This window comes from Rattus norvegicus, chromosome 16 (genome assembly GCF_036323735.1).
Source record: "Rattus norvegicus strain BN/NHsdMcwi chromosome 16, GRCr8, whole genome shotgun sequence".
Taxonomy (NCBI): domain Eukaryota; kingdom Metazoa; phylum Chordata; class Mammalia; order Rodentia; family Muridae; genus Rattus; species Rattus norvegicus.
In genome coordinates, this window is record NC_086034.1 from 11,573,468 (window position 1) to 11,579,467 (window position 6,000).

Consider the following 6,000-nt stretch of genomic DNA (forward strand, 5'->3'; position numbering starts at 1 on the left):
AGCAATTGCATAGCTGTCACTGTGGAGAATGGGCCCCTTCATTATCATTTTGTCACTGAATCCTTTTCAAGATGCACTCCATCACTGTGTGTGTGTGTGTGTGTGTGTGTGTGTGTGTGTGTGTGTGTGTGTGTGGTAGCTGTGAAAGATGCTACTTGATTCTGGCTACTGAATATTTCCACCTTAATCTGTATTCATCTGTAAATCCCAAACACCCAGTGTTAACTGTTGCCTTGGAGCTAAGAGTCATCATGCAGCAACTTTTTAAAGAAAACATTTTCATTGTCTATTAAGAGAATTAGTCTCAGTATCAATCACAATAGTAATAATGGCCAGAAGTAAAAAACTCAGTGAGGTAAATACACAAAGGGAAATCTTGCACTGAATTTCAATGCCTTGTGATGTTCCCAAGTAAGTCTACAATTACTTTCAGTCTTTTAAAATGTAAGCAGGATCTCAAGTGGAAGTAACTCAAGCTACATCAGCAAAATCCCACTGCCTTCCCATCTCCATGTAAATACAGGCATGTAGACATATGCAAGGGCAGAAGACACGCTGTCTGAGATAAGCTTGAATGATTCCAAATGTTCTCAATATAAACACATGTAGCTGAGTCTGGTTACCAGGGGCAAATGTACATCGACGTCTTTGTAAATTAATGTGGGTGCTGTTGAAAGTAGTGTTGACTTAAAATAAGTAATTAAAACTCAATGATAATTGAGGCAATTAATTATAACTTAAACCAGAAGATTATTTAGAGATGGAAACTGGAAGTAGTTGTGCTAAAATCCATACAATTAGGATCTATATGGGGTAAGGGGGGAGTGGATCATGTGCTACATGTGGATCTGTCTGAAAAAAAAGGTTAGAGTAAAAACTTCATTTTAGAAATGGTTTCCGGGGTTGGGGATTTAGTTCAGTGGTAGAGCGCTTGCCTACCAAGCGCAAGGCCCTGGGTTCGGTCCCCAGCTCCAGGAAAAAAAAAGAAAAAAAAAAAAAGAAGAAATGGTTTCCAATTCATGAAGTATAGAATGGATACATATATGATTTATAATATGCCCTTCCTGCTTTATGTTAAAACCCTAAGCTCATCTCCCTTGCAAACTTACTGTATTTGCACATAGTATATGTTATAAAGTATATGTTACACTTCCCATTTCTGGCTGTGCCCAGAACAGAACTGAACCAATCCCACAGCTCCCTGCTCCCAAATCCCGTGGAGGGGAGAAAGTTGAACTCCCAGAAGTGCAGACAATCATGAGACCTCAGGAGACATTGCCACTTCTGCCCACTTCTGCTCACATTCCTGGCCTAAGAGGAAACTGCATAATGCCTTTGGACACACGAACATAGGAGCAGTCAGGTGCTGCTGGTTTCTGCTGGGTTCTGCATGCCCTGGAACTGAACTGAACCAGTCCCACAGCTCCCTGTACCCAAATCCCAGTAGGAGAGAGCTGTACCCTCAGAAGTGTGGACAAACAAAGGAGACAACTACTTTCTGCCCACGTTCCTGACCCAAGAGGAAATCACCTGGTACCATCTATGCCCTCTGGACACAGGGACCTAGGAACAGTCAGGGACAGGACCCTTCAGGATTCTGCCTGCACTAAGAGCTGAAAGCCAGTTGCCAGGAGTGCCTATACACCTGAAAGCAGACGTAAGACCAATTCCTCTGTGCCAAGTAACCCACCTGAAGGCTTCAGGTCACATAAAAACAGGATCAGCTCTCTGTTTCCAGAGTCTGCTCAAAGAAAACTGGTCTACAGGAGTGCTGACACACAGGCTTATAAGAGGGTGAAGGCAGTGTCAGAGACAGCAAGACCAGCTAACACCAGAGACAACTTCATGGCAAGACGCAAGCACAAGAAACTAAGCAACAGAAATCACAGCCACTTGGCATCATCAGAACCGAGGTCTCCCATCACAGCAAGCACTGGATACCCCAACACACCAGTAACCCAAGATTTTCATTTAAAAATGAAACTCATGATAGTAGAGAACTTTAAGAAAAACCATAAATAACTCCATTAAAAAATACAGGACAACACAGGTAAACAAGTGGAAGCCCTTAAAAATGAAACACAAAAATCTCTTAAAGGATTACAGGAAAACATAACCAAATAGATGAAGGAATTGAAGAAACTATCCAAGATTTTAAAATGGAAAGAGAAACAATAAAGAAATCACAAAAGGAGACAACCCAGGAGATAGAAAACTTAGGGAAGAGATCAGGCGTCATAGATGTAAGCATTGCCAACAGAATATAAGAAATAGAAGAGAGAATCTCAGGGGCAGAAAATAACATAGAAAACATAGACACAACCATTAAAGATAATGTAAAATGCAAAAAACTCCTAGCCCAAAACATCCAGGAAATCCAAGACACAATGAGAAGATCAAACCTAAGGATAATAGGTATAGAAGAGAGTGAAGACTCCCAACCTTAAGGACCAGTAAATATCTTCAACAAAATTATAGAAGAAAACTTCCTTAACTTAAAGAGATGCCTACAAACATATATGAAGCCCACAGAATTCCAAATAGATTGGACCAGAAAAGAAATTCCTCCCATCATATAATACTAGAAACACCAAGTGCACTAAAGAAAGAAAGAATATTAAAAGCAGTAAGGGAAAAAGGTCAAGTAGCATATAAAGGCAGACCTATCAGAATTACACCAAACTTCTCACCAGTGACTATGAAAGCCAGAAGATCTTGGACAGATGTCATACAGACTCTAAGAGAACACAATAGCCAGCCCAGGTTACTGTATCCTGCAAAACTCTCAATTAACATAGATGGAGAGACCAAGATATTCCATGAAAAAACCAAATTTACACAATATCTTTCTACAAATCCAGTGCTACAAAGGATAATAGATGGAAAATTCCAACACAAGGAAGGAAACTACACCCTAGGAAAAAAAGAAAATAATCTCCTTGCAACAAAACCAAAAGAAGAGAGACATGCAAACATAATTCCAACTCTAGCAACAAAAATAACAGGAAACAACAATCACTATTCCCTAATATCTCTTAACATCAATGGACACAATTCCCTAATAAAAAGACAGAGACTAGCAGACTGAATACTTAAAGAGGACCCAGCATTTTGCTGCATATAGGGAACACACCTCAGAGACAAAGACAGGCACTACCTCAGAGGAAAAGGCTGGAAAACAACTTTCCAAGCATATTCTCTGAAGAAACAAGTTGGAGTGTAGCCATTCTAATAACAAATAAAATTGATTTTCAACCAAAAGTTATCAAAAAAGATAAGGACACTTCATATTCATCAAAGAAAAAATTCACCAAGATGAATTCTCAATCCTACATATCTATGCTCCAAATGCAAGGGCACTTAGTTTCATAAAAGAAACCTTACTAAAGCTCAAAGCATACTTTGTACCTCAAAATATAATAGTAGGAGATTTCAACACCCCACTCTCATCAACGTACAGATCATGGAAACAGAAATTAAACAGAGACATAAAGAAACTAACAAAAGTTATGAACCAAATGGACTTAACAGATATTTATATAACATTTCACCCTAAAACAAAAGAATATACTTTCTTCTCAGGACCTCATGATACCTTCTCCAAAACTGAACATATAATCAGTCACAAAACAGGCTTCAACAGATACAAGAAGATAGAAATAATCCCATGTATACTAGAAGATCACCATGGACTAAGGATGTAATAACAACAAAAAGGACAGAAAACCCACATATACATGAAAGTTGAACAATGTTCTACTCAGTGATAACTTGGTCAAGAAAGAAATAAAGAAATTAAGACTTTTTTAGAATTTAATGAAAATGAAGATACAACATACCCAAACTTATGGGAAACCATGAAGGCAGTGCTAAGAGGAAAACTCAGACCCCTAAGTGTCTGCAAAAAGAAACAGGAGAGAGCGCACATTAGTAGCCTGGTAGCATACCTAAAAGCTCCAGAACAAAAAGAAGCAAATACACCCAGGAGGAGTAGAAGGCAGGAAATAATCAAACTCAAGACTGAACTCAACCAAGTATAAACAAAAAGGACTATACAAAATGAGGAGCTGGCTCTTTTAGAAAATCAAAAAAGATAGATAAACCCTTAGCCAAACTAACCAGAGGACAGAGGGAGTGCATCCAAATTAACAAAATCAGAAATGAAAAGGGAGACATAACAGAATCTGAGGAAATTCTAAAATTCCACCTCACAACAGTCAGAATGACTAGGAGCAAAAACTCCGGCGACAGCAGATGCTGGCAAGGATGTGGAGAAAGAGGAACACTCCTCCATTGTTGGTGGGATTGCAGACTGTTACAGCCATTCTGGAAATCAGTCTGGAGGTTCCTCAGGAAATTGGACATAGTACTACCTGAGGACCCAGCTATACCTCTCTTGGGCATATACCCAAAAGATGCCCCAACATATAACAAAGACACATGCTCCACTATGTTCATAGCAGCCTTATTTATAATAGCCAGAAGCTGGAAAGGACCCAGATGCCCTCCAACAGAGGAATGGATTGAAAAAATGTGGTACATCTACACAATGGAATACTACTCCGCTATCAAAAACAATGACCTTATGAAATTCATAGGCAAATGGATGGAACTGGAAAATATCATCCTGAGTGAGGTAACCCAATCACAGAAAAACACACATGGTATGCACTCATTTTTTTTTTAATTTTTTTATTACTTTTTTTATTAACTTGAGTATTTCTTATATACATTTCAAGTGTTATTCCCTTTCAAGGTTTCTGGGCAAACATCCCCCTCCCCCCTCCCCTTCCTTATGGGTGTCCCCCTCCCAACCCTCCCCCCATTGCCGCCCTCCCCCCATAGTCTAGTTCACTGGGGGTTCAGTCTTAGCAGGACCCAGGGCTTCCCCTTCCACTGGTGCTCTTACTAGGATATTCATTGCTACCTATGGGGTCAGAGTCCAGGGTCAGTCCATATATAGTATTTAGGTAGTGGCTTAGTCCCTGGAAGCTCTGGTTGCTTGACATTGTTGTACTTTTGGGGTCTCGAGCCCCTTCAAGCTCTTTCAGTTCTTTCTCTGATTCCTTCAACGGGGGACCTATTCTCAGTTCAGTGGTTTGCTGCTGGCATTCGCCTCTGTATTTGCTGTATTCTGGCTGTGTCTCTCAGGAGCGATCTACATCTGGCTCCTGTCGGTCTGCACTTCTTTGCTTCATCCATCTTGTCCAATTGGGTGGCTGTATATGTATGGGCCACCTGTGGGGCAGGCTCTGAATGGGTGTTCCTTCAGTCTCTGTTTTAATCTTTGCCTCTCCCTTCCCAGCCAAGGGTATTCTTTTTCCTCATTTAAAGAAGGAGTGAAGCATTCACATTTTGATCATCCGTCTTGAGTTTAGTTTGTTCTAGGGATCTAGGGTAATTCAAGCATTTGGGCTAATAGCCACTTATCAATGAGTGCATACCATGTATGTCTTTCTGTGAATGGGTTAGCTCACTCAGGATGATATTTTCCAGTTCCAACCATTTGCCTACGAATTTCATAAAGCCGTTGTTTTTGATAGCAGAGTAATATTCCATTGTGTAGATGTACCACATTTTCTGTATCCATTCCTCTGTTGAAGGGCATCTGGGTTCTTTCCATTTTCTGGCTATTATAAATAAGGCTGCGATGAACATAGTGGAGCACGTGTCTCTTTTATATGTTGAGGCATCTTTTGGGTATATGCCCAAGAGAGGTATAGTTGGATCCTCAGGCAGTTCAATGTCCAATTTTCTGAGGAAACTCCAGACTGAATTCCAGAATGGTTTTACCAGTCTGCAATCCCACCAACAATGGAGGAGTGTTCCTCTTTCTCCACATCCTCGCCAGCATCTGCTGTCACCTGAGTTTTTGATCTTAGCCATTCTCACTGGTGTGAGGTGAAATCTCAGGGTTGTTTTGATTTGCATTTCCCTTATGACTAAAGATGTTGAACATTTCTTTAGGTGTTTCTCAGCCATTCGGCATTCCTCAGCTGT

General features: G+C 40.3%; 1 pseudogene; it reads right to left on the reverse strand.

Annotated features, from left to right (window-relative positions):
* The window catches only part of Ralgds-ps1 (ral guanine nucleotide dissociation stimulator, pseudogene 1), a 110,188-nt pseudogene extending 106,075 nt beyond the window's left edge, over positions 1-4,113 (reverse strand).
* Between the last annotated feature and the right edge of the window lie 1,887 nt (positions 4,114-6,000).